General features: G+C 48.2%; 1 long non-coding RNA gene across 1 annotated transcript in view; it reads right to left on the minus strand.

Annotated features, from left to right (window-relative positions):
- LOC144766724 (uncharacterized) overlaps positions 1 to 5,266 on the minus strand; it is a 103,037-nt gene extending 97,771 nt beyond the window's left edge. Inside the window, exon 1 of the long non-coding RNA XR_013597898.1 lies at positions 5,177 to 5,266. This is a non-coding gene — a long non-coding RNA (uncharacterized LOC144766724). The remainder of the gene's footprint in view (positions 1 to 5,176) is intronic.
- Between the last annotated feature and the right edge of the window lie 2,440 nt (positions 5,267 to 7,706).

Below are 7,706 nucleotides of genomic sequence, written 5' to 3' on the forward strand. Positions count from 1 at the left end.
TTGGCCATTATTGTGAGAAATCCCTTTCCCAGGCCAACACATCCTTTGTTTTGGCTCTGTCTGAACGAGATTGCAATGATTTATAGACATTGGACAATGAGGGAGAACTATCTAAAACTTGAAATATGTTTTTATATAAACTAGGAACATCTTGAGATTGGGGAAGATTTTTAAGATATTGGATAAGTGCAGAATGAAGAAGGTTATATTGTGATCTAGAGGAGAAAGGGAGAGAAAATTGAGCTTGGATTTCAGAAAAAGTAAGGGGCTGAGTGTCAGATAATAGCTGGGATATCCAGCTTAAACCTCTAGAATGCCAAGATTTCCAGTATGAAGAACGATGACAAATTTGTAAAAGTTTATTGTGCCAAATAGGTTGTAGATGTAAAGAATTATAGGAAGGATAAGACAAGGAGAAAGTAGGGATCAAGAGTTTGCGAGAATGGGAAATGATAGGGGAACGCAGAGAAGCAGTGTTGGAAGTGAAAGTTAAAATTTCTTAAAAGTCGAAAGGAGCTATAGAAACGCTTTCTATTTTTAACCAAAGGGGTAGATAGAGAGTAAGATCTGTAGATAACCATCTAGCCATCTGCTTTAATGAAAAGGCAGAGTGATACATGTTATAGTCGGGTACCTTAAGACCCCCTGTGGGTCTGTCTTTTTTCAAAGAGGATAAAGCTATACAAGATCGTTTACCTTTCCCCCAAAAAATTCTAATATTGAGTACATTTAAAAAAAATGATATTCAGGGATGTGAATAGGGTTCATGGAGAGGGTATATAAAATAAGAGGCGATAGCATAATTTTATTTGAGTGTAAACAACCCAACCAGGACAGAAAGAGGTGATGCCAACGCGTGATGGAATCATTCAATTTTTTTGTAATATAATCAAAATTTAATTTCAGTGTCTCCGATAATGAAGGAGCAAACCATAAGCCAAGGTTTTTGATTTTCAGAGGCTTCCAGAAAAATCCCGAACGGTCAAAAAGATGCTTTTGACATGGAGCGTTTAAGGGTAAAACTTCACATTTGTCTACATTAAGACGGTAACCCGAAACATTAGAGAAAGACGATACCTGTTGAAAAAAAGGAGGAAGAGAAGATTCAGGATTGGAACAATATAAAAGAATATCATCTGCATAAACTGACATTTTAACTTGATGGGGACCAAAGTGAAAACCAGTAATATGTTCATTTTTCCTAATGTTAGTTAAAAAGGGCTCCAAAACAATAACAAAAAGCATAGGGGAAAGGGGGCATCCTTGTTGTACTCCTCTATGCAAAGAAAAATAATCAGAGGTTGTTAGAACTGGGATTTCTGGTAGGCTAAGGCTGACGCGAAAGCCAGGCAGAAACCACCATTCTAGTCAGGGCAAGGGAGTCACACGCCAAGATAACCCCTGTGTTGTAACCTGCAAATGGTATTTCCCATATCCCTTGTTAACCCCCTCCTACCTTCCTGGCACATGGTACAGCCCTGGTGACAGCCGGCGCTCGCTATGGAATGTTGACATAGCAGCCCGGCACAAGCAATGACAGCTGACGACATCTGTTAGTGTTGATCTTCTGAATAAACACTTACTTTCACGTTTGCCTCCCTTCATTAATTACTACATTTCTGGCGACGAGGACTGGGAGCACTGTGCCAGGGACAGTGGATGTCGTCTCCCTGGTATGACTTGATTGCTGTCTACTGTGAGGATGAAAAGGAACCTCAAACGGAGCCGGTGAGGAGAGAGGGAACAGAACCTTCAGACGAGTCTACACTGAAACGGCGAAAATATACCAAGTAAGAAGCGCTTTGAGAACAGGGCTGCGCTGCACAAGAAGAAAGACAGTCGGGGTGAGCTCACTCCTGTCGGGTGCCGTGCCGGGCATTCCACCCTCGCTTGAGCTTGGTAAAAGTTAGACTCTGTTGTGGACACCAGCGGCGCTGGTACTTGTCGGGTGTCTGGTCGGGCACTGAGGGCGCAGAGGCTCAGATCGGTGAGCGCTAGTTTACGTGTGAGGGAGTCTGTGGCGAGTTTAAGTTAAACCCGAAGACGGGGATTGCCCAGGGGGAAGCACCTTGGAGCGCGACGTGATCAGCCTCGCTGGATCTCCTCACGCATGGAAGCTGGAGCGACTTACATTGTCGTCTGAGTAAGGGGCGCGCTGAAGGCGGCGCGCGCGCAGTGATTGCAGGCGTTACCTGGGGGCTCTTTGATGAAATTCACGCCGGTTCTCCTCACGTCAGGAACAGCAAGCTGTTTGATAAAAAACTCCATCGTGTGCAGGTTCGACTGTGTGCCGGCGCGCTGAGGGTGCCTGGCAGCCGCTTTTGGTCTGCACCGTTCGTGAGGGGAAACTGCTTACACAGGAAGTTCCCGCCTAAAGGAGGAGACTCAATGACTCATAGGTAGTTGAAACTTGAACTGAGGAAGTAAAAAGGGGACTGCCAGTTCTTCGAATTATAAACTTTCACTTCATACATAACGTTGGAAGCAGTGGAAGGGGGCCCAAGAGTGTTTTACAATTTGGTCATTCCACAAGTCTGTGTATTTCCTGCATGCTTTAACAATTTTTTTTGTTATGTGATCTGAGATTTAGCCTACACTAAGCGAAGTAAGGTTACTGTATGGCTATGGCGGGAGCTGGTATGAGCCAACCCCCACCTTTCCTCAATGAGCTAGGAGAACCAGTTATTCCATGGAGGAGGTGGGAAGGCATTTTCAAATCTTATCTGATTGCTATTGGAGGGAGCAATTACACCAACCTTCGCAAGCAGCATATACTTCTCCACAACTTAGGTACACATGGGAGGAAGATATATGAAGACATAACAGGTAGATTAGTGGAGGATGAGGTGGAAGAAGTAGAGGAAGGTGTAAACGTATATGAGAGCACTCTGAGGGAACTGGGGGCTCACTTCAAGGAAAAAATCAATGTAGTAATGGAGAGGCACAAGTTCTTCAAGAGGGTGCAGAAAAGGGAGGAGAAAGTGAGTAATTACATAGCAGCTCTGAGAGGGTTGTCTGCCACATGCGAATTTGGGCAACTCACTGACTCACTTATCAGGGACCAATTGGTGAGATGCACCAATGACACTAAGACACAAGAAGAATTGCTAACCAAGAACCCCAATCTGGAGGAGGCCATTAATATAGCCAAGGGTCTAGAACATACTGCGAGGTGCATTAGGGAAATTAAGTCTCACGAGGGAACAAACAAAGAGAGGGTAGAAAACAAGTCTAGCGCAGAGCAAGAAACTGTTTGTAAATTGGGGGACAAGCACAAAGAGGCAGTTCGCAGTAAGGAGGGTGCAATGGTGTGTTTTAAATGTGGCAGTCCTAACCATTTAGCAAGTAATTGGAAGTGTCCTGCTAGAAATGTACAATGCAGAAAGTGCAACAGATGGGGACATTATTCCAAAGTGTGTAAAACTCCAGGCAAAGCTGTACATGTTGTGGAAGAGTCCACGCAAGGGGTAGAAGGAGAGAAAGCTTACATATTCCAAGTCAAAGATGAGGAAAATGATGAAGAGGTCACGTACCCTAAATGTGATGTGTTTCTAGATGGTGTGATGTTTAGTATGTATGCAGATTCATGCTCCCCTTACACCCTGGTAGACAAAAATGTCTTTGAAGAAAAATTTGCCAATCATCCCGTGAAGTTAATGCCCCCCGACATCAATCCCAAGGGGTACAACAAGGGAAAAATCCCACTTGAGGGCATGTTGACTATGAGAATATCCTTCAAGGATAGGCATACTGTTGGGAAGGTGTATGTATCCTCTAGGGGCTCCACACTACTGGGATGGAGGCACCAGAAGCAATTAGGGATCACATTACCCTGCTCATCCCCTTGGGAGCTTGGCACGAGCAGACAGGCTTATCCCGGAGGCAATGTGTAAAGCATTTGCACAAGCACACAACAGCAACAACATCCTAGGCACACCACAAAAGGAACTCCACACAAGGTTATATAAAATAACTTCTGTATTGTCAAAACACATCAGATAGAAATCACACATGTACATTGTGCCCACTGGCACGGGCAATATTCACAAGGGATTATTTACAAGACAGGGCCACATGGGCCAGTGTCAGAATCAGCACTTAGTAGAAATATCACTTCTAGACCATAGAACATAGGATATAAAATCTCTGTAGCACAAATTAGCAAGTATAGCACACAACCAGTAACTACTGGTAACAGGTAAGTACCACCTACGCAACCCTAACCACCTTAGGAGAATGTCACGCAGGGGACCAGGACCTCACTAGGACTACCTGTACTGGAAAGAACAACCACCTAAGAATAAAGTACATTTAGGGGTATCAGCAAGAACCAAACATGATGTATAGAAACACATTCAGAGGTGTAAGGAAAGAAAACACATGATGCATAAGACATACATTCAGCGGTGTAAGAACAAGGCACATGATGCATCAAAAACACATTCAGAGGTGCAGGGAAGGAAGACACATGATGCATAAACCAACATTCAGCAGTGTAAGAACAAGGAAAAACACATCATGCATAAAACATTCAGAGGTGTAAGAACAAGGAAGACACATGATGCATAAAAACATTCAGAGGTGCCAGAACACAACTCAATAGCGCAAAAACACATGATGCCTAAAAACATTCAGAGGTGTAAGATCAAGGTGCGTAATCATTTCAAATGCATTACATTTCCTAGCACCACATCACATTGCGCAAAACTCACATTAGCCACTACCTGTGGCAGTCCCTAGGCCAACTCACCTTGTTGGGGCTAGGACGCCCTGTGTCCCAATAGTCAGGGTCCTAAACGGTGCAGCTGCCCACTAATTGCTGGGCAGCTGGGTTAACAATCAAACTATGGCATGGGCTCTCGCTAGCCCTCGTACTGAACTGCGCCGAAAGGTAGGAGCCACACAGGCTCTTGAACAAATATGCCCCCATGAGCCTCTCGGGGTTCCTCAACAAATGGGTCTTCAAATACAAATGGCAAAAAATAAGCTCAGCTGTTCTCCGGATGATGCGGCCTAAAAGGCACACTCGGGGAAACAACTGCAGCCTCAGCTGTGTATGCGCTCGTACTGTGAGGCACATCGGCTGGAGCAGCCTACACTCCCTTGCAGGCCACAGGGGTTACCGGTTATCTTTCAACTAAGCCGGCAACGCCCCCGTAGCGCCGTGCGTGCTCACCTTATGTCACCCGCAGCTGCTTCTACGTTCGGCTTCACCGGCCAGCCTCCGTCACTCGGGGGTCGGTCTTTTCTTGCTGCTCTCTCCTCGGTGATCTCGTTCTGGGGGCTCGCGATGATCCGACCAATCAGGACACGAAGGGGATGATGATGCGGTGCTGCGGGCTCCAACGGGCGCTCCCGCTGCTGATGACGCGTCAATCCTCCGACCAATCCCAGAGCGGCACGGACGGGCCCCGCCTCGGTGTTGGTGAAGGGGCTCGTCTCTGTCCACCAATCAGCGTGCAGCTCCTTCGTTTCTTTCTCCGCGGCTTTGCGGAATGGGGAAAACAGCTTCTGGTCAATATCAGGCCCCCGGGTCGCGGCGGTGAATTGCGGGCAGATGATTTAAACGCGCCCAGGGTCAGCAGGGCGAGCTAGACATCGCAAATCCTGGCAGAGGATTATTTCGCCCTGGGGACGCCTACGGGTTCACGGCCACCACAGCACACGTGCCACCGAGCACGTCGATCCCACACTACGGCAGCCGGTTTGCAGGTGATTCTCAGCGCGGCACTCTCAAGCAGAACAGAACAGAGATCAGCCAGCGCGCTACACGGGGCAGATGATAGGAGCTCTATTAAAACAGCCCATGATCTCTGCAGCACACGGCAGCCCAGGGGGACACAGCAGAGTCTTGAAGTTTTGGCAACCTTTCTGTCCCTGGGTTGCAAAACAGGAGGCCAGCTCTTCTCAGGCCCTTGGAGATTCAAGTTGAAGACACAGCACACAGCAAAGTCTTGTTAGGTCAAGCAGGCAGGGTCACAGCACACAGCAACGTCCCTTTTCTCCTCAGCTCCAGATGAACAGCAGAACAGGTCAGCCCTTAGAGCACACAGCAAGGAAATCTTCCTTCAGTTCTCCAGCGGTCCTTCTTCCAGCAGAGGTTCCTCTTGATTGTAGAATCTCCTTTTCTGTTGTCAAGGGTCCTTCTCTTATACCCCTAAAAGTCTTTGAAGTCTTTGTGCAAGTGGGCCCTGAGCCCGGTCTAAACCAGTTCTGGGTGTTGCTGGAGCACTTGGGCTTCCTGGCCTCCTTCTTCCTTTCAGTGTGAGGGGCAGAGGTGACAGTCACCCAGCAGGAGGTGGAGCCAGCATTGTGGCTGGCAGGCACAGCCCTATTCACTCCCAGGTGCTACCTCCTCCCACTTCCCTAGTTGCAGATGCAGTCATTCAACCAAGGGCTGACTCAGACAACCTCCTGGGGGCTCCCCAGCCCCTGTCATCCTCAAACCAGACAGTCAATCCACAAGCAGGCCCAGGCGCACTCCTGGAGCCAGGCTCCAGCCAATCACACGCCAGGCACAGATTACACAAATATGCCAACTTCTAAAAGTGGCACTTCTACACTAGACACAATCATGCCGCATACATCATTACGCAGCATTCAATCTTACAAGTTCGCACATACCAAACTCGACCCTGCACTCCCCACACATCAGGAAATACCATGGTAATACATATTCCCCATTCATTCCTATGGGAGGGCAGGTCACTCTCACCACACATACACAGAGAGCTCACGCACTTTACACTGTACCACAGTGAAAAAGTGCACAGAGGCCTAAAATCCCTAACACCAGGTCACAGAAACAGGCTAGGCAAAAGCAAAAAGTTTCGGGGTGTACCTGCCAAAAAGGGCCAGGTCCAACACAACCCCCTTCCAGCCAAAACGCAGGGTAGACCAATCACTCCACTGATGGGCTTCCCTGCTTTGGGCGACAAAACACGGACACGGGCCCGCACGGCAGGGACACCCTCCTGTTTTTTGCTACTCTGAACCCACATAGATTTTTCTCAACAAGATCTCTCCGGCACAACTAGGATACCCCACTGGTACTCTCTAGTCATCCACGGCCAGGACCAGGCCCTAGGCCATCCAAATGTCACAGGTCCTGACCAATCCACAGAGTGGGGGGCAGTAACCCCTGGCACACAATAGCCATTCTCCACTCTCCCTCTCAGTGTAGCTACAACTACCACTGATCCTTCAACCTAGGGACCATACCCTTAGGCTGACCAGAGGTCACGGGCAAGAATGCCCCACCCTACCTCTACTTCCGGGGTTCCGCACCCTCCCAGGGAAGCACCCACCAGAACACAATTCTCCTACCAGATCAGGACCTCACTCCATCACTGGTCTACCACCTGGAAACTATTTCACTTCTGAGGTACAAAGCACACAGCACAGTTCCTCTTCAAGCAGGTGGGGGGACACAGCACACAGCAAAGTCCCCTTTCCTCTACCTTAGTGGAAACAACAAACTGCAGGTGGGCCCCAGAACACACAGCAAGGGCAGCCCCCTCAGTCTCTTCAGCTGATCTACTTTGGCAGAGATTCCTTCTTGACCTGGAAGTTTCCTAATCTCCCAACCTAGGATATAAACCCTCAGGTTGCACCGGGGTAAGCGAAAAGGGCACGTCCCTCCGCACCCCTATCCAGAGTTCTTCACCCTCCCACCTTGGAGCGGTACCCCTGGAAGCCAAAAACCG

The sequence above is a fragment of the Lissotriton helveticus genome, chromosome 7 (assembly GCF_964261635.1).
Source record: "Lissotriton helveticus chromosome 7, aLisHel1.1, whole genome shotgun sequence".
In the NCBI taxonomy this organism is placed as follows: Eukaryota; Metazoa; Chordata; class Amphibia; order Caudata; family Salamandridae; genus Lissotriton; species Lissotriton helveticus.